The following is a 21102-nucleotide window of genomic DNA, read 5'->3' as shown; positions in this document are numbered from 1 at the left end:
GGTTCCCTCTCTAGGTCCTACCAAATCCTGACAGACGCACAATCCTCCACGGATCCACCCTTCCTAGCTAAATGGAAAAGGGACTTACAAACTACATTCTCCAAACCACAGAAGGACAGAATACTCTTTTTCGCCCATAAGTCGTCACTCTGCAGTAAATATCAGGATATCTCATATAAGCTGATCACACGCTGGTATCGTACACCGGTGGTGTTGGCCAAAATATTCCCCGGTCAATCTGACCGCTGCTGTCGCTGTGGGCAACAGGCTGGCACCATTCTCCACATTTTCTGGGAATGCCCTAAATTGCAAACATTCTGGCAGCCTGTCCTGAGACTCATCCACAAGTTCACAGACATTTCCTTAGCCAATGATCCCGCAGCAGTTCTTCTCAATCGAACTCCTATGTCGAGAAAGCGTTATCATAAGTCCTTACTTAAACATCTCCTCAATGCAGCTAGGGCCTGCATCCCAAGTCAGTGGAAAGAGCAATCTGCTCCAATGGTGACCCAGTGGTTCGCAAGGGTAAATGATATTGAACGAATGGAAGACCTGACTGCCACAATGAGGGATAAAACGGAGGAGCATGGGAACAGTTGGTTCTACTGGACCCAGTTTCGCTTTTCCGAAGAATACCTCCGCGAGACATAGTAAGCTCATGATGATCGTTGGAGATCGCTGTTCCAAACGTTGGACAGCTGATGAGCTGGTGAGCCGAGGGCGTCTCTTGCTCCCTGAGAGGGGACCCCACCCTATCCACTCTACCCACGACACCCCCTTACCCCTTCTTTTCCTTTTCTGCCATTTCCTTCCCCAATCTTCTCTTTCCCCTTCTCCCTCCTTTCAGTTCTACTATTTCCCTTCTTAACTCAAAAAAGGGAAAAGAAAATGGTATGTTCCGACCCCAATTGACTACTACACAATACTCTTCCCCTATCTATGGATATCTAAACTCTTCGAGGGTAGCAGGGCTAGTATCAATAATATTTTAAGTGGTAGAGGATCCCAACGAGATGGAGCTTTAATCTCATCTTGATATGACCGCAAAGCTGTACATGTGCTATTCTCCTCAGACTTCTTACCATTGGCTCTGATATCCATGCAATATGATCGTTTGTTTGTAACTATTTGTATCACACATTCTGTGAAGTTGCCTTTGCATTGTATGTCGCATACTACAAAAAAAAAGAAAAAAAAGAAGAAGCCTGTGGCACCTGGTATTCCCAGGCGGTCTCCCATCCAGGTACTAACCAGGCCCGACACTGTTTAGCATCCGAGATCAGACGAGATTGGGCGCTTTCAGGGTGATGGGGCCGTAGGTGATCTCTTCGGGCACTCTCAACCCTCTTGACAAACGCCAAGATGGTCACCTTGGGAAACAAGTGAAAAAAAAAAACAGGTCAAGGCCAACAACATAAAAAGAAGCCTACAGCACCTAGTATTCCCAGGTGGTCTCCAATCCAGGTACTAGCAAGGCCCAACCCTGTTTAGCTTCTGAGATCAGAGGAGATCGGGCGCTTTCAGGGTTATGTGCCCATAGGCAATCTCTTTGGGCATTCTCAACCCTTCTGACAAATGCCAAGATAGTCACCTTGAGATACAAGCGAAAAAAAACAGGTCAATGTCAACAACATAAAAAGAAGAATACGGCACCTGGTATTCCAACGCCATCTCCCATCCAGGTACTAACTAGGCCCAACCCTTCTTAGCCTCAGAGAAGAGAAGAGATAGGGCTCTTTCAGGGTGATGCTGCTGTAAGCGATCTCTTTGGGCACTCTCAACCCTTTTGACAAATGCCAAAATGGTCACCTTGGGAAACAAGCAAAAAAAAAAACGAATCAACGCCAACAACATAAAAAGAAGCCTACAATAACTGGTATTCCCAGGTGGTCTCCCATCCAGGTACTAACCAGGCCCGACTCTTCTTAGCCTCCAAGATCAGACGAGATTGGGTGCTTTCAGAGTGATGTGGCCATAGGCAATCTCTTCAGGCACTCTCAACCCTCTTGACAAACACCAAGATGGTCACTTTGGGAAACAAGCGGAAAAAAAAACAGGTCAACGCCAACAACATAAAAAGAAGTCTACGACACCTGGTATTTCCAGGCGGTCTCCCATCCCGGTACTAACAAGGCCCGACTCTTCTTAGCCTCCAACATCAAATGAGATCGGGTGCTTTCAGGGTGATGTGCCCATAGGAAATCTCTTCAGGCACTTTCAAACCTCTTGACAAACGCCAAGATGGTCACCTTGGGAAACAAGTGAAAAAAAAAAACAGGTCAAGGCCAACAACATAAAAAGAAGCCTACAGCACCTAGTATTCCCAGGTGGTCTCCAATCCAGGTACTAGCAAGGCCCAACCCTGTTTAGCTTCTGAGATCAGAAGAGATCGGGCGCTTTCAGGGTTATGTGCCCATAGGCAATCTCTTTGGGCATTCTCAACCCTCTTGACAAATGCCAAGATAGTCACCTTGAGATACAAGCGAAAAAAAACAGGTCAATGTCAACAACATAAAAAGAAGAATACGGCACCTGGTATTCCAACGCCATCTCCCATCCAGGTACTAACTAGGCCCAACCCTTCTTAGCCTCAGAGAAGAGAAGAGATAGGGCTCTTTCAGGGTGATGCTGCTGTAAGCGATCTCTTTGGGCACTCTCAACCCTCTTGACAAATGCCAAAATGGTCACCTTGGGAAACAAGCAAAAAAAAAACGAATCAACGCCAACAACATAAAAAGAAGCCTACAATAACTGGTGTTCCCAGGTGGCCTCCCATCCAGGTACTAACCAGGCCCGACTCTTCTTAGCCTCCAAGATCAGACGAGATTGGGTGCTTTCAGAGTGATGTGGCCATAGGCAATCTCTTCAGGCACTCTCAACCCTCTTGACAAACACCAAGATGGTCACTTTGGGAAACAAGCGGAAAAAAAACAGGTCAACGCCAACAACATAAAAAGAAGTCTACGACACCTGGTATTCCCAGGCGGTCTCCCATCCCGGTACTAACAAGGCCCGACTCTTCTTAGCCTCCAACATCAAATGAGATCGGGTGCTTTCAGGGTGATGTGCCCATAGGAAATCTCTTCAGGCACTTTCAACCCTCTTGACAAACGCCAAGATGGTCACCTTGGGAAACAAGTGAAAAAAAAAACAGGTCAAGGCCAACAACATAAAAGGAAGCCTACAGCACCTAGTATTCCCATGTGGTCTCCAATCCAGGTACTAGCAAGGCCCAACCCTGTTTAGCTTCTGAGATCAGAGGAGATCGGGCGCTTTCAGGGTTATGTGCCCATAGGCAATCTCTTTGGGCATTCTCAACCCTCTTGACAAATGCCAAGATAGTCACCTTGAGATACAAGCGAAAAAAAACAGGTCAATGTCAACAACATAAAAAGAAGAATACGGCACCTGGTATTCCAACGCCATCTCCCATCCAGGAACTAACTAGGCCCAACCCTTCTTAGCCTCAGAGAAGAGAAGAGATAGGGCTCTTTCAGGGTGATGCTGCTGTAAGCGATCTCTTTGGGCACTCTCAACCCTCTTGACAAATGCCAAGATGGTCACCTTGGGAAACAAGCGGAAAAAAAAACGAATCAACGCCAACAACATAAAAAGAAGCCTACAATAACTGGTATTCCCAGGTGGTCTCCCATCCAGGTACTAACCAGGCACGACTCTTCTTAGCCTCCAAGATCAGACGAGATTGGGTGCTTTCAGAGTGATGTGGCCATAGGCAATCTCTTCAGGCACTCTCAACCCTCTTGACAAACACCAAGATGGTCACCTTGGGAAACAAGCGAGAAAAAAAAACTAATCAACGCCAACAACATAAAAAGAAGCCTACAATAACTGGTATTCCCAGGTGGTCTCCCATGCAGGTACTAACCAGGCCTGACTCTTCTTAGCCTCCAAGATCAGACGAGATTGGGTGCTTTCAGAATGCTCAGACTCTTTCCCCATCACTAATGGGACGAGGCAGGGGTGCCCTCTGTCTCCCCTAATTTTTATTCTGACACTGGAACCACTTATGTGTCACGTTCGGAATGACCCAAATATTACTGGCATATCCAAACCCTCGGCACACCACAAAATTGCGGCGTACGCTGACAATCAAATTTTTTTCGTCTCCAATCCACACATTTCGCTTCCCAATATACTCGCGGCTCTCCGGCGATACGGCACCCTATCAAACTATAAAATCAATTGCACCGTCGGCTGTATTGAATATGTCGGTCCCGGATGGTGAGGCCAAGAGGCTACGCTCCGCTTTTCCATTCTACTTAGCTGAACAATCTATACTTTACCTGGGCGTTGACATCGCAGCGGATTTGGTGCAATTGTACCCGCTTAATTTTGTCCCTCTCCTGAATAGACTGAAATCTGATTTGGGAAACTGGCATGCTTTAACACTGACCTGGTTCGAGCGCTGTAATGCATTCAAAATGACGGCCCTCCCGCGGATCTTATACTTGTTCCAGACATTACCGATCCGGTTACCCCCAATTTTTTTCAGACAACTGCAGGTGCTGCTCCAGGACTTTATTTGGGCGCGCAAACTGCCCAGAGCCCGTTTGCAATTGCTTGCCAGACCAAAGGACAAGGGGGGTCTGGGTCTCCCAGATCTGAGACAATACTACAGAGCGACTCTGCAAGCGAGAGTCGTTGATTGGCATTGTAATGGCCCACACAAGCAGTGGGTGGAGATGGAGATTGAGGATGGATCAATTCCCCTATTGACCTCCCCGTGGCTCCTGTCCTCCCTACCAAAAGACCTCAGAGATCACCCCGTAGTGGGAGCTACGTTGGCTGTTGTGCGGAGGTTGTTCCGCTGCACACACATTGCTCCCCTGCCGTCACCAATGACTCCGGTTATAGGTAATCCAGACTTCCCACCGGGATTTACCAACAAGAAACTGCGACAGTTGACAGTGGTGGGGAAACAGTGTCTGGGAGAGGTGTGGCCCTCGGGAGGGCTCCCGACCACCCAAACTGTCGCCGAGCTTTCTGACCCTCCGCTTGACTTGTTTAGTGCTTATCAACTTCATCACTTTCTTCTGGCCATACAAAGGGCCCCCTACACTCCTAGAGACCTGACGCCCTATGAATCCATCTGTCACAAAAAGGAACGACACACCCTCTCCCTCCTGTACAACCTATTAAGTAGTCAGGAGGAGTCGACCCCACCATTTATCCACAAATGGCATCACATTTACCCCACAACAGATAGGGAAGATCCTGACATTAGTACATAAAGCTTCCATCGCAAACCAATATCAAGAATCAGGATACAAGATAGTCTCACGCTGGTATAGAGTCCCATACCTTCTGAATAAAATGAATAGATCGATCCCGGATGTTTGTTGGAGGTGCAATTCAGATACGGGGACCATGGGACACATCTTCTGGGCATGCCCGGCCTTGAGGAACTTTTGGGTGGAGGTGACCGGGACGATAAAAACTCTCAGAAATGTAGATATCACAGACAACCCAGCAGCGTGCCTTCTACACTTGACCAAACAGCCTGTTCGAAAATACAAAAAAACCCTCACGATGCAACTCCTGAACGCCGCCCGGGCCTGCATTCCCACACTGTGGAGGAAGCCTCAGCCCCCATCCAAGGTGCTGTGGTATTCCAAAGTCAATCATATTCTCCGAATGGAAGAATTGACCGCCACCCTTCACAACACTGAAGAGGCATTTAGTGTTACATGGAGGCCCTGGAGGTATTTTACTGGTACTTGAGACTACATTCGGGAGGTGAGCAGCGCCCCTGTCCCAGAAAATGACTGAACATCTAACGTTTACCTACGTAGGCCATGTCTGCCTTGGGTGGCATTCCCCCCCCTCCCTTTTTGTCTTTATTTTTCTTTTTTTCCCCGCCGCCATCCGTCTTTGCACTCTCTTCTTCCCCCGTCCTCCCTTTTGACTATGCCTTGTCTCCTTACTAGCCTTTGGGACCCAGAAGAACCCCAGGGTTCTGGACATGACCGGCTCATATTTTACTCTGGTTCACATAGGTCATGATAAGCTGGCTCGCTGTGGTCCCAGTTGTTCTCCATGATTACATTTGTCCGAACGGAGCTGCATTAGTTATACTGTACTACATGTCGGAGGTGGGGTTTCTCTCTTTTCTGCATGAAACTCTAGGACTCCGCTCTGAGAACCCAGAGTTATTTGGCTGCCTATGTTATGTTCCCATGTAATTGTGACCCTGGGTCATGCTGTATGGTTGACTGTTATATTTATGTTGTTCTACTTATACTTAATAAAAGAATAAAAAAAAAAAAAAAGAAGTCAATGCCAACAACTTAAAAAAAAAGCCTATGGCATCGAGAAATCCCAGGCAGTCTCCCATCCAGGTACTAACCAGGTCCCAACCCTGCTTAGCCTCTGAGATCAAATGAGATTTGGCTCTTTCAGGGTGATGCAGCCATAGTAGATTTTTTCAGGCATGCTCAACCCTCTTGACAAACGCCAAGATAGTCACCTTGGGAAACAAACAAAAAAAACAAGTCAACGCCAACAACATAAAAAGAAGCCTAACGCACCTAGTATTTCCAGGCGGTCTCCCATCCAGGTATTAACAAGGCGCGACCCTTTCTAGCCTCTGAGATCAGCGGAGATTGGGCGCTTTCAGGGTGATGTGCCCATAGGCAATCTCTTTGGGCACTCTCATCCCTCTTGAAAAATGCCAAGATAGTCACCCTGGGAAACAAGCGAAAAAAAACAGGTCAACGCCAACAACATAAAAAGAAGAATACGGCACCTGGTATTCCAAGGCCGTCTCCCATTCAAGTACTAACTAGGCCCAACCCTTCTTAGCCTCTGAGATCAGAAGAGATAGGGTGCTTTCAGGGTGATGCGGCTGCAAGCTATCTCCTTAGGCACTCTCAACCCTCTTGACAAATGCCAAGATGATCACTTTGGGAAACAAGCGAAAAAAACAGGTCAACACCAACAACATAAAAATAAGCCTGCGGCATCTGGAAAACCCAGACGGTCTCCCATCCAGGTACAAACCAGGCCCAACCCTGCTTAGTCTCTGAGACCAAACGAGATTGGGCGCTTTCAGGGTGTTGTGCTCGTAGGCAATTTCTTTGTGCACTCTCAACCCTCTTGACACATGCCAAGATGGTCACCTTGAGAAACAAGGGAAAAAAAACAGGTCAACGCCGACAACATAATGAGAAGCCTACGGCACCTGGTATTCCCAAGCTGTCTCCCATCCAGGTACTAACCAGGCCCATCGCTGCTTAGCCTCCGAGATGAGATGAGATTGGGCTCTTTCATGGTGATTTGGCCGTAGGCACTGTCTTTGGGCACTCTGAAGCCTCTTGACAAAGGCCAAGATGGTCACCTTGGGAAACAAGCTAAAAAAAACAGGTCAAAGCCAACAACATAAAAAGAAGCCTACGGCATCCAGTATTCCCAGGCGATCTCCCAATCAAGACACTAACCAGACCAGATCCTTCTATGGCACCTGGTCTTCCCAGGCAGTCTCCCATCCAGGTACTAACCAGGCCTGACGCTGCTTAGCCTCTGAAATCAGACGAGATCGGGTGCTTTCAGGTTGATGTGGCCGTAAGCGTTCTCTTCAAGACACGCCCAACCCTCTTGACAAACGCCAAGATGGTCGCCTTGAGAAACAAGCAAAAAAAACAGGTCAAAGCCAACAACATAAAAAGAAGCCTATGGGCTTAGGCCGCGTACCCCCCGGCGGACTGTTCGCCCAACTTAGTTTGTCAAACAATCCGACAAACAGTCCGCTCAAAATTTGCATGAGCGGACTTGACCACACACGATGAACGAACAGTCCGCTGAAAGCGTGCGCGATGACGTGAACGGCACGTACGACGGGACGAGAAATTCGACGTCCAATACACTGCAATGCAACCTTCGCCGTGTAAATCCTTTCTGAGCATGCGCGAAACTTAGTTTGTCTAACAAGCCTACACATGAGCGGACTGTCCGCTGAAACCAAGTTTCAGCGGACTGTCTTACGGAAATTCCGAAAAACTTTGTTCGACAGACTGTCCGCTGAAACTGTCCGCTGAAGCCCACACACGAGCGGACTGTCCGCTGAAACACTGTTCAGCGGACAAAGTTGGGCGAACAGTCCGCCCGTGTGTACGCGGCCTTACAGCGGACCTTAAAAGATGGGACCCACTAGCTCTGTCATGGTTCGGACGCTGTAATGTGTTGAAGATGAACGCGATACCACGACTTCTGTATCTACTACAAGCCTTACCTATCAAAATACCCCAAACTTTCTTTCATGCGGTTCGCTCAATCTTTATCAAGTTCCTCTGGCGCGGAAAACATATGCGTATTGGTAGGGCAATGCTATTGCGACCGAAATTGCGGGGAGGTATTGGCTTCCCGGACCCGGCTCTATGTTACACAGCGACGCACATGACACCGGTGGTTGACTGGTGCCGGTGTTCTGCCATATACTGCCCGGCCATGATATAGTGTCTGCGCCGTACTGCACATGTGCAGTACGGAGCAGACGAAGCTTCGGAAAATCTCCGAAGCTGAACGGCACCTGCGCGGTGAGTGGAGGTGGTAGCCCCACCATCCAAGCGGACATAGGGTTGTGAATATTAGAGGGCCCCTCGCAGGCGAGCTTCGCTCGCCACGCTTCGGGCTCGGCGTCGCTGCGCTCGGCTCTTTTATATTCTTACTCTATGTCCACTTGGATAGTGGGGATAGAACCTGGACTCAGTGCGCAGGCGCCGTTCATGCTCTGCAATTTTCGGAATCTGTGTTGCTGTGTACTGCGCATGCGCAGTACACAGCGGACACTATCCGATGGGGGACCATATGTGATAAGACAGCGGCATGGGGAACTGAAGCTATGGGTCAAGCTAGAGCAGGAGATGGCGCGGGTTCGCAAGGGTAAATGATATTGAACGAATGGAAGACCTGACTGCCACAATGAGGGATAAAACGGAGGAGCATGGGAACAGATGGTTCTACTGGACCCAGTTTCGCTTTTCCGAAGAATACCTCCGCGAGACATAGTAAGCTCATGATGATCGTTGGAGATCGCTGTTCCAAACGTTGGACAGCTGATGAGCTGGTGAGCTGAGGGCGTCTCTTGCTCCCTGAGAGGGGACCCCACCCTATCCACTCTACCCACGACACCCCCTTACCCCTTCTTTTCCTTTTCTGCCATTTCCTTCCCCAATCTTCTCTTTCCCCTTCTCCCTCCTTTCAGTTCTACTATTTCTCTTCTTAACTCAAAAAAGGGAAAAGAAAATGGTATGTTCCGACCCCATTTGACTACTACACAATACTCTTCCCCTATCTATGGATATCTAAACTCTTCGAGGGTAGCAGGGCTGGTATCAATAATATTTTAAGTGGTAGAGGATCCCAATGAGATGGAGCTTTAATCTCATCTTGATATGACCGCAAAGCTGTACACGTGCTATTCTCCTCAGACTTCTTACCATTGGCTCTGATATCCATGCAATATGATCGTTTGTTTGTAACTATTTGTATCACACATTCTGTGAAGTTGCCTTTGCATTGTATGTCGCATACTACTAAATAAAAAAATAAAATAAAAAAGAAGCCTATGGCACCTGGTATTCCCAGGCGGTCTCCCATCCAGGTACTAACCAGGCCCGACACTGTTTAGCATCCGAGATCAGACGAGATTGGGCGCTTTCAGGGTGATGGGGCCGTAGGTGATCTCTTCGGGCTCTCTCAACCCTCTTGACAAACGCCAAGATGGTCACCTTGGGAAACAAGTGGAAAAAAAACAGGTCAAGGCCAACAACGTAAAAAGAAGCCTACAGCACCTAGTATTCCCAGGTGGTCTCCAATCCAGGTACTAGCAAGGCCCAACCCTGTTTAGCTTCTGAGATCAGAGGAGATCGGGCGCTTTCAGGGTTATGTGCCCATAGGCAATCTCTTTGGGCATTCTCAACCCTCTTGACAAATGCCAAGATAGTCACCTTGAGATACAAGCGAAAAAAAACAGGTCAATGTCAACAACATAAAAAGAAGAATACGGCACCTGGTATTCCAACGCTATCTCCCATCCAGGTACTAACTAGGCCCAACCCTTCTTAGACTCAGAGAAGAGAAGAGATAGGGCTCTTTCAGGGTGATGCTGCTGTAAGCGATCTCTTTGGGCACTCTCAACCCTCTTGACAAATGCCAAAATGGTCACCTTGGGGAACAAGCATAAAAAAAAAAAACGAATCAACGCCAACAACATAAAAAGAAGCCTACAATAACTGGTATTCCCAGGTGGTCTCCCATCCAGGTACTAACCAGGCCCGACTCTTCTTAGCCTCCAAGATCAGACGAGATTGGGTGCTTTCAGAGTGAAGTGGCCATAGGAATTTCTCTTCAGGCACTCTCAACCCTCTTGACAAACACCAAGATGGTCACTTTGGGAAACAAGCGGAAAAAAAACAGGTCAACGCCAACAACATAAAAAGAAGTTTACGACACCTGGTATTCCCAGGCGGTCTCCCATCCAGGTACTAACAAGGCCCGACTCTTCTTAGCCTCCAACATCAAACGAGATCGGGTGCTTTCAGGGTGATGTGCCCGTAGGCAATCTCTTCCGGCACTTTCAACCCTCTTGACAAACACCAAGATGGTCACCTTGGGAAACAAGTGAAAAAAAAAACAGGTCAAGGCCAACAACATAAAAGGAAGCCTAAAGCACCTAGTATTCCCATGTGGTCTCCAATCCAGGTACTAGCAAGGCCCAACCCTGTTTAGCTTCTGAGATCAGAGGAGATCGGGCGCTTTCAGGGTTATGTGCCCATAGGCAATCTCTTTGGGCATTCTCAACCCTCTTGACAAATGCCAAGATAGTCACCTTGAGATACAAGCGAAAAAAAACAGGTCAATGTCAACAACATAAAAAGACCTTGGGACCTTGGTCACCTTGGGAAACAAGCAAAAAAAATAAAAATAAGTCGGAAGCTAGAGACAATACGGCCCGAGTCCTCAATTTAATCCATGCGGCGCATGTACAGGGAAGGCCCTTGCTTATGTTGTCAACGGACGCGGAGAAGGCCTTTGACAGGGTGGCCTGGCACTTTATGCAGGCCACCCTGGAACATATAGGTCTTGGCCCCAACATGATGAGCTGGGTAATGTCGCTTTACTCCACGCCGTCGGCAGCGGTACGGGTGAACGAGTGGTGCTCGGACTCTTTCCCCATCACTAATGGGACGAGGCAGGGGTGCCCTCTGTCTCCCTTAATTTTTATTCTGACACTGGAACCACTTATGTGTCACGTTCGGAATGACCCGAATATTACTGGCATATCCAAACCCTCGGCACACCACAAAATTGCGGCGTAGACATTACCGATCCGGTTACCCCCAATTTTTTTCAGACATCTGCAGGTGCTGCTCCGGGACTTTATTTGGGCGTGCAAACCGCCCAGAGCCCGTTTGCAATTGCTTGCCAGACCAAAGGACAAGGGGGGTCTGGGTCTCCCAGATCTCAGACAATACTACAGAGTGACTCTGCTAGCGAGAGTCGTTGATTGGCATTGTAATGGCCCACACAAGCAGTGGATGGAGATGGAGATTGAGGATAGATCCCCTATTGACCTCCCCGTGGCTCCTGTCCTCCCTACCAAAAGACCACAGAGGTCACCCCGTAGTGGGAGCTACGTTGGCTGTTGTGCGGAGGTTGTTCCGCTGCACACACATTGCTCCCCTGCCATCACCAATGACTCCGGTAATAGGTAATCCAGACTTCCCACCGGGATTTACCAACAAGAAACTGCGACAGTTGACAGTGGTGGGGAAACAGCGTCTGGGAGAGGTGTGGCCCTCGGGAGGGCTCCCGACCATGCAATCTGTCGCCGAGCTTTCTGACCCTCCGCTTGACTTGTTTAGTGCTTATCAACTTCGTCACTTTCTTCTGGCCATACAAAGGGCCCCCTACACTCCTAGAGACCTGACGCCCTATGAATCCATCTGTCACAAAAAGGAACCTGTGCGACACACCCTCTCCCTCCTGTACAACCTATTGAGTAGTCAGGAGGAGGAGTCGACCCCCCACCATTTATCCACAAATGGGAGAGGGACTTAGGCATCACATTTACCCCACAACAGATAGGGAAGATCCTGACCTTAGTACATAAAGCTTCCATCGCAAACCAATATCAAGAATAAGGATACAAGATAGTCTCACGCTGGTATAGAGTCCCATACCTTCTGAATAAAATGGATAGATTGATCCCGGATGTTTGTTGAAGGTGAAATTCAGATACGGGGACCATGGGACAACTTTTCTGGGCATGCCCGGCCTTGAGGAACTTTTGGGTTCCCAGCAGCATGCCTTCTACACTTGACCCAACAGCCTGTTCGAAAATACAAAAAAACCCTCACGATGCAACTCCTGAATGCCGCCTGGGCCTGCATTCCCGCACTTTGGAGGCAGCCTCAGCCCCCATCCAAGGTGCTGTGGTATTCCAAAGTCAATCATATTCTCCGGATGGAAGAATTGGCCGCCACCCTTCACAACACTGAAGAGGCATTTAGTGTTACATGGAGGCCCTGGAGGTATTTTACTGGTACTCGAGACTACATTCGGGAGGTGAGCAGTGCCTCTGTCCCAGAAAACAACTGAACATCTAACGTTTACCTACGTAGGCCATGTCTGCCCTGGGTGGCATTCCCCCCCCCTCCCTTTTTGTCTTTATTTTTCTTTTTTTCCCCGCCACCATCCCCCCACCTCCTCTCTCTCCGTCTTTGCACTCTCTTCTTCCCCCATCCTCCATTTTGACTATGCCTTGTCTCCTTACTAGCCTTCGGGACCCAGAAGAACCCCAGGGTTCTGGACATGACCGGCTCTGGAAAACCCAGGCGGTCTCCCATCCAGGTACAAACCAGGCCCAACCCTGCTTAGCCTCTGAGACCAAACGAGATTGGGCGCTTTCAGGGTGTTGTGCCCGTAGGAAATTTCTTTGTGCACTCTCAACCCTCTTGACAAATGCCAAGATGGTCACCTTGGGAAACAAGGGAAAAAAAACAGGTCAAAGCCAACAACAAAAAAAGAATCCTATGGCATCCAGTATTCCCAGGCGATCTCCCAATCAAGACACTAACCAGGCCAGATCCTTCTATGTCACCTGGTCTTCCCAGGCAGTCTCCCATCCAGGTACTAACCAGGCCTGACGCTGCTAAGCCTCTGAAATCAGACGAGATTGGGTGCTTTCAGGGTGATGTGGCCGTAAGCGTTCTCTTCAAGACACGCCCACCCCTCTTGACAAACGCCAAGATGGTCGCCTTGAGAAACAAGCAAAAAAAACAGTTCAAAGCCAACAACATAAAAAGAAGCCTATGGAACCTGGTATTTTCAGGTTGTCTCCCATCCAGGTACTAACCAGGCCCGACACTGTTTAGCCTCTGAGATCAGATGAGATTGGGCGCTTTCAGGGTGATGGGGCCGTAGGTGATCTCTTTGGGCACTCTCAACCCTCTTGTTAAACGCCAAGTTGGTCACCTTGGGAAACAAGCGAAAATAAACAGGTAAACGCCAACAACATAAAAAGAAGCCTACGGCACCTGGTATTCAAAGATGGTCTCCCATACAGGTATTAACCAGGCCGTTCACTGCTAGGCCTCCGAGATCAGATGAGATTGTGCGCTTTCAGGGTGATGTGGCCATAGGTGTTCTATTTAGACACTCTCAACCCTTTTGACAAATACCAAGATGGTTATCTTGGGAAACAAGTGAAAAAAAACAGGTCAACGCCAACAACATAGACCCTGGCGGTCTCCCATCTGACCCAGACCCTGCTTAGCCTCTGAGATCGGGCGCTTTCAGGGTGATGTGACCTCAGGCAAACGCTTTGGGACATACTCAAAACTCTTGACTGATGCTAAAATGGTCACCTTGGGAAACAAGCGAAAGAAAAACAGGTCAAAGCCAACAATATAAAAAGATTCCTACGGCACCTTTAATTAGGTACTATCCAGGCCGGACCCTGCTTAGCCTCTCAGATCAGATGAGATCGGGCACTTTCAGGGGGATGTGGCCGTAGGAGATTTCTTTGGGCTCTCTCAGCCCTCTTGACAAATGCCAAGATGATCACCTTGGGAAACAAGCGGAAAAAAAAACCATGTCAACGCCAACAACATAAAAAGAATCCTATGGCACCTGGTATTCCCAGTTTGTCTCCCATCCAGTTACTAATCAGGCCCAACAATGCTTAGCCTCCGAGATCAGACAAGATCAGGCACTTTCAAGGTGATGGGGCCATAGGCGATCTCTTCGGGCACTCTCAACCATCTTGACAAACGCCAACATGGTCATCTTGGGAAACAAGCGAAAAAAAACAAGTCATTGCCAACATTGGAGGCTAAGCAGGGTTGGGCAATCAGTTTCCTTGCCTGAAATAGGCATTTCAGAACTGCCATCTGGCTACTTCCCGGGTTTCCAACTCCTTCAACTAATCCCAGGAGACAATACTTTGCCTCCATCCTGGTGGAGGTTCCAAACACCCGATCAATGGTTCCTGTCACCTCTGTCCAGTAGCGGATCAACTTTGGGCATCTCCAAAACATGTGCATCATGTCTCCCTCCATGTTCCCGCATCGGGGGCAACTTGCGTCCGGCCAAACTGAAAAAGTTTACGAGGAGCATAATAGGTTCTATATAATAAGAACAGATGTAACATCCTCTGTGAGGAGAGCCACAATTCACCACAGGCAGGATTCCTGTGGCCAATTATAGCTCAGGGGGGTTTAGTACACACCCCACACTATATAAGGCCGCCAGCGCGGCGGCCTTGTATAGTGTGTTGCGGTGGTCAGGGAAAGAGGACGATAGGCAGGGACAGTGTCTTTACTGCTTGGGAACCTAGCACTGTTACAGTGGGTTTTATGTGCCTCCTGCACAGTACACACCTGAAGCTACCCTTTATTACTGGTGTTCAATTTCTGCAATACATGCATCTGCAGTGCAGAAGTTAGAGTGGGTGTTGTGTGCCTCCTGCACAGTATACACCTTATTGCTGGTGTTCTGTTTCTGTAATACAGGAACCTAGCACTGTTACAGTGCTAGGGTGTACAGAGAAGCTGGTATATATAGAAAACTACAGCATACAGAAGAAAGGCTAGTGAATACACAATACAGACTCGTGTATGTAGATAGGCTTGAGTATACAGAGATGCTAGAGTCAACAGTGAGGCTGGGGTACACAGAGAGGCTAATTTAAAGAGAGGCTAGTATATACAAAGATGTTAGTGTATATAGAGAGGTTAAAGTATAGAGAGGGTCGAGAGTATACAGAAAGGACAGTGCATATAGAGAAACTAGTGTATACAGAAGACAGGCTTGGGTATACATCAAAGCTGACAGTGTATACAGAAGACTGGGTAGTGCATATAGTGTAAACCTGCTGGTGTAAATAGAGAGGCTAGTGAATTTAGAGGGTAGGCTAAGTGATAACAGAAGACAATCTGGGCTATACAGAGACATTTCATCATTTCATCTAGCTCACATCTCTAATGGAGTTTGTCTCATTGCCATGTTATGCCTTTTCATTCTTATGCTAAATATAGACCACTACACGATTTTAATCATCCACATCAAGCATGCAATAAAACTATCATACATCAAAATAAACCATGTACTCTTTTGCTCTATTTTGCATATTTGTAATTCTCCACATCAACTGTCACATTGAGTATGTGACAGTCCTGACACACCATCCTGACTTATTTTTCTTTATTTCTTATTATAAATCGAGAGTACTATCTCAAAATCCACTTAAATCTATTCACTTCGATAAGTTATACCGCTAATTGTACGGTAATGCAAAATGTTCACAAAACCATCCATTTTCTACCAGACATGCTGCACATACTAAGAGTAATGTAACTATCGCTCGCTAACGATGTAAACAGTTTTATTGCTTTTCTGACATTAACCGAGTATCTCTGACATTAACTGAGTATCTCTCTGCACTATGATCTTAATAATAATAATAATAAGATTGTGTAATGCAAAGATCAACTAGTCTAATATAAGCTTTCTCATTGGTACCGGCATATCCTTTAAATTTAGACTAACGCAACTATTTCTCGGCCATCTTCAAGCTAAGCTTTCAATCTCTTTCCTTTGAACAGCGATACTTCCTCCCTACAATATTAAGCCATTTAAATGTCCTATTGGTCGCCTATATTATACAACTCTCTGAAAAGCCTATATGTAGAGAATAAAACTAGTCTTACATCTTAATAAAACAGTTTTATTGCTCAACCAGTATCAGCTGTCATGACAAATAAACATTTCCACTGTTTGACTCTATTTTCTGTATTACTTCTTTTTCTCCACCTTAACTGTCACAGTTAAAACACAGTGACAAAACATTTCTTTTTACCGCAGCAAAATGTGAGAAAAGCAGTGTAAGCCGTCTTTCTGCCATATGCTTCAGAAAATTAATGTACCGCTTTTAAATCCATATCAATTCCACATAACCGTGAACCGTCTTACAATTTTAATATTTACTGATAGCAATTACTGATATTAAATTATGACTAAACCAGTGGAAAAGGACCGCGTAATGGAACTGTGAAATTAATCATAATCTCAGCGTTAACTTAGCTGATAAATTTACGATTTACTCAACGATTTACTCAACGATTTAAACTTAGATTTTTTTCATTCTAAGTCTATTTAATCTTAAATAATTTATACTATATTCTACTGTACTCTTAAAGTATGTACTGTTTTTTTGTATTTTAGCCGTGCTCATATTTCGTTTTATGTTGCAACCATCGAATCTCATTGCTATTCCGACATTCTGCCTTAATGAGGATATTACTTTGCAACTATCCCTTGATCCCTTTTGTGTATTCATTTTATCTCGACCTATATATACTGCCTCAATATTTTCCTAATTTGTCAATATTAATGTTCATGGTTACTGATACATTATGCCGATAACCAGTGGAAACGGAAAACAGTCATTGTAAGCCGTCTTCGTGCGTAACAAAATTAATGGAACGATTTACACGTTGGAATTTTCAAGCTACGTCAATTTACTCTTAAATACCCTTTAGCTGCTAACTCACACTTTGCTGTATGTAGCCGCGTTTACATGTAAGTAACTAATGGGGATTGACATTTCATGTCCATCTCACATCTCTAATGCAATTTGTCTCTTTGCCATGTCATACTTTGCCAGTTATTATACTTTCTCATCCGATAGAAACCTAGTCGTTGCTGATATTTCATGATTACAGCAATCATCTCATCTAATTGCTATTCCGACATTCTGCCTTACTTTGCAACGCTATATTGAACAATGTAAAGGTAAGCTAGATATTTCGTGTATTTCCACTTAAACTCGACCAATATATACTGTCTCATTATTATCCTTTCTAATTTTGCTAAATTAGATTATAGAGTTTGCTATGTCTAAATCCAGGTTACCTACTCACCTTTATTACGTATACTGCTAATTTTAGGATAATACAAAACCATCTTACTGCTTCTTTACACGCTGCACATATTAAGAGTAATTTTGGAGCTACTGCAACTAACGCTTCCGATCTCATTTCGACTGCAATACTTAATCTCTGCTATTGCAGAATATTTAGCTGCTTAGCTCACACTTTGCTGTACGTAGCCCTTGGGATTTGGCATTTTATCTCTAATTCATATTCACATATTCACATTTCTAATGCAGTTTGTCTTTTTGCCATGTTAGTTATTATGCTTTCTCATCCTTGTGCTATATTTGGGGTATATTCACTACATGATTAAAGACACGTAATGAACCTGATTGATAAAAACCTACACATCGTTGCTGTTATTTCGTGTATTTCCACTTAAACCCGACCTGTATATACTGTCTCAATATTAATTTTAGAGTTATTTTGCTATATTTATTATTAGTATAAACAGATTACTATCTCTAAATCCTGGTAAACCAGCTCACACTAAACCATCTAATTTCTACCTTACACGCAGCACATATTAACATATTAACATTTAGCCGGTATCTCTCTGCAATAGTAAACGAAATGTGTAGATCACTCATCTAATATCGTCTTTTCAGTGCTACCGGAACAACTTTTAAATTGAGAGTAATGCAACGATTTCTCAGTTTTATGAAGCTACTGCAACTAACGCTTTGGATCTCTTTCCTGATAAATTACGCTCTGCAATATTAAGCCATGTAAATTGTCCTATTGGTCTGCTAACAGTGCTATGTATAATAATACAAATCTTTCAAAAGCAATATCGTCTCACTGCAATACTTACACTCTGCAAAATAAACTTAGCACTCTTTTGCTCTATTTTGTATAGTTGTAGTTCTCCACATTAACTGTCACATTGATATCACCACTGACAACACACCACTTTTTAACAGCACCAAAATATGAAAAAATCACTTTACATGTTTCAGAAGTAGTTGCATTAGCAAAAAATAAAGTCCTGTCTTCTTTACACGCTAGCTTGTCTGTATACATTATTCTCTCTGTGTACACCAGCCACTGAATATAGACTAGCCTCTCTGTCTTCTGTATACACGTGCCCGTAATCTATATACACTAGCCTGCCTTCTTTTTAAAATAGTCTCGGTGTCCCAGCCTCTCTGCATACACTAGCCTCACTGAATTCCCTAGACTGTCTTCTGTATACACAAGCCTATCTGTAAAAAAAAAATAGCCGGTCTTCTGCATACTCTAGCCTCTCTGTGTAACACAGTCTCTCTCTGGATTCCCTAGCCTCCATCTCTGCATACCCAGGACCTTCCTCTGTATAATCTAGCCTATCTGTATACACTAGCCTGTCTTTTGTACAAATTAGCTTCTCTGTAGCCGGTCTTCTGTATACACGAGCCTCACTGTCTACTCTTGGTTGTCTTTTGTATACACTAGCATCTCTTTATCCATTAGCTCTCTGTATACCCAAGCCTCTCTGTATACACTAGTCCACCGGTATACACTAGCAAGTCTGCATACACTAGTCTTTCTTTGTAACCCAACTTCTCTCTCTGTATACCTTAGCCTCCATCTCTGCATACCCAGGACAATCTTCTCTATAATCTAGCCTATGTGTATACACTAGCCGGTCTTCTGTAGACATTAGCCTCCCTGTATAAACTAGCTTGTCTACTGTATACACTAGTCCGTCTGTATACACTAGCAAGCCTGCATACACTAGCCTCTCTGCGTAACCCAGTCTCCATCTCTGCATACCCAGGACGTTCTTCTCTATAATCTAGCCTATTTGTATACACTAGCCTGTCTTTTGTACACATTAGCCTCTCTGTATAAACTAGCCGGTCCTCTGTATACACTAGTCCATCTGTATACACTAGCAAGTATGCGTACTCTATCCTCTCTCTCTGTATACCTTAGCCTCCATCTCTGCATACCCAGGACGTTCTTCTGTATAATCTAGCCTATCTGTATAATCTAGCTTATCTGTATACACTAGCCTGTCTTTTGTACACATTTGCCTCTCTGTATAAACTAATCGGTCTTCTGTATACATTAGTCCGCCTGTATACACTAGCAAGTATGCATACTCTAGCCTCTCTCTCTGTATACCCTAGCCTCCATCTCTGCATACCCAGGACGTTCTTCTGTATAATCTAGCCTATCTGTATACACTAGCCTGTCTTTTGTACACATTAGCCTCTCTGTATAAACTAGCCGGTCCTCTGTATACACTAGTCCGTCTGTATACACTAGCAAGTCTGTGTAACCAAGCCTCTCTCTCTGCATACCCTAGCCTCCATCTCTTGCATAAACCAGGACCTTCTTCTGTATAATCTAGCCTATCTGTATACACTAGCCTGTCTTTTGTACACATTAGCCTCTCTGTGTAAACTAGCCGGTCTACTGTATACACTAGTCCATCTGTATACACTAGCAAGTCTGCATACTCCTGCCTCTCTGTGTAACCCAGCCTCACTCTCTCTCTGTATACCCTAGCCTCCACATCTCTGCATACCCAGGACGTTCTTCTGTATAATCTAGCCTATCTGTATAAACTAGCCTGTCTTTTGTACACATTAGCCTCTCTGTATTAACTAGCCGGTCTACTGTATACACTAGTTCATCTGTATACACTAGCAAGTCTGCATACTCCTGCCTCTCTGTGTAACCCAGCCTCTCTCTCTCTCTCTGTATACCCTAGCCTCCATCTCTGCATACCCAGGACGTTCTTCTGTATAATCTAGCCTCTCTGTATAAACTAGCTGGACTTCTGTATACACTAGTCCGTCTGTATACTCTAGCAAGTCTGCATACTCTAGCCTCTCTGTGTAACACAGTCTCTCTCTATGTATACCCTAGCCTCCATCTCTGCATACCCAGGACGTTCTTCTGTATAATCTTGCCTCTCTGTATAAACTAGCCGGTCTTCTGCATACACGAGTCTCTCTGTATACCCTTGGATGTCTTTTGTTTACACTAGCTGCTCTTTATACATTAGCTCTCTGTATACCCAAGCCTCTCTGTATACACTAGTCCGTCTGTATACACTAGCAAGTCTGCATACACCAGCCTCTCTGTGTAACCCAGCCTCTCTCTCTGCATACCCAAGATGTTCTTATCTATAATCTAGCCTATTTGTATACACTAGCCTGTCTTTTGCACACATTAGCCTCCCTATATAAACGAGCCGGTCTTCTGTATACACTAGTCCGTCTGTATACACTAGCAAGCATGCATACTCTAGCCTCTCTCTCTGTATACCCTAGCCTCCATCTCTGCATACCCAGGACGTTCTTCTGTATAATCTAGCCTATCTGTATACACTAGTGTATACAGACAGACTAGTGTATACAGAGGACCGACTAATGTGTACAAAAGACAGGCTAATGTATACAGATAGGCTAGATTATACAGAAGAACATCCTGGGTATGCAGAGCGCTCAGCTTCAAGGTATGGCTAACGTGAGTAATATGAGGGACACTCCTTACCCCCGCCCCCACCTACCAGATCTGACTTTCATCCCCTTGCCCTCTCTGCCCCGATCATCTGGTGGCAGTTTTATGCACTCCCTGGCCCCCACCCATTCATAATCCTTACCGACCTTTCCTTCCGCTGCTCACAGGATCACACTGGATGACTTGTCTAATT

General features: G+C 45.7%; 14 pseudogenes; all 14 read right to left on the bottom strand.

Moving 5' to 3' along the window:
- Positions 1–1202: 1202 nt before the first annotated feature.
- LOC143937670 (5S ribosomal RNA) lies at positions 1203–1321 on the bottom strand (annotated as a pseudogene).
- Positions 1322–1423: 102 nt separating this feature from the next.
- On the bottom strand, positions 1424–1542 carry LOC143936378 (5S ribosomal RNA; annotated as a pseudogene).
- Positions 1543–1861: 319 nt separating this feature from the next.
- On the bottom strand, positions 1862–1980 carry LOC143937784 (5S ribosomal RNA; annotated as a pseudogene).
- Positions 1981–2302: 322 nt separating this feature from the next.
- LOC143936325 (5S ribosomal RNA) lies at positions 2303–2421 on the bottom strand (annotated as a pseudogene).
- A 318-nt stretch (positions 2422–2739) lies between these two features.
- Positions 2740–2858, bottom strand: LOC143937345 (5S ribosomal RNA; annotated as a pseudogene).
- A 100-nt stretch (positions 2859–2958) lies between these two features.
- LOC143937090 (5S ribosomal RNA) lies at positions 2959–3077 on the bottom strand (annotated as a pseudogene).
- Positions 3078–3178: 101 nt separating this feature from the next.
- Positions 3179–3297, bottom strand: LOC143936417 (5S ribosomal RNA; annotated as a pseudogene).
- A 319-nt stretch (positions 3298–3616) lies between these two features.
- Positions 3617–3735, bottom strand: LOC143937075 (5S ribosomal RNA; annotated as a pseudogene).
- A 3454-nt stretch (positions 3736–7189) lies between these two features.
- On the bottom strand, positions 7190–7308 carry LOC143936967 (5S ribosomal RNA; annotated as a pseudogene).
- Positions 7309–9578: 2270 nt separating this feature from the next.
- LOC143937317 (5S ribosomal RNA) lies at positions 9579–9697 on the bottom strand (annotated as a pseudogene).
- A 100-nt stretch (positions 9698–9797) lies between these two features.
- On the bottom strand, positions 9798–9916 carry LOC143936377 (5S ribosomal RNA; annotated as a pseudogene).
- A 322-nt stretch (positions 9917–10238) lies between these two features.
- LOC143937437 (5S ribosomal RNA) lies at positions 10239–10357 on the bottom strand (annotated as a pseudogene).
- A 101-nt stretch (positions 10358–10458) lies between these two features.
- On the bottom strand, positions 10459–10577 carry LOC143937169 (5S ribosomal RNA; annotated as a pseudogene).
- A 101-nt stretch (positions 10578–10678) lies between these two features.
- On the bottom strand, positions 10679–10797 carry LOC143936770 (5S ribosomal RNA; annotated as a pseudogene).
- Positions 10798–21102: the final 10305 nt, after the last annotated feature.

Source organism: Lithobates pipiens, unplaced genomic scaffold, assembly GCF_037356315.1.
Source record: "Lithobates pipiens isolate NorthernLeopardFrog02 unplaced genomic scaffold, aLitPip1_a1.2 Scaffold_28, whole genome shotgun sequence".
In the NCBI taxonomy this organism is placed as follows: Eukaryota; Metazoa; Chordata; class Amphibia; order Anura; family Ranidae; genus Lithobates; species Lithobates pipiens.
The sequence above is the reverse complement of the archived record's forward strand: the minus strand, read 5'-3'. Positions and strand labels throughout refer to the sequence as shown.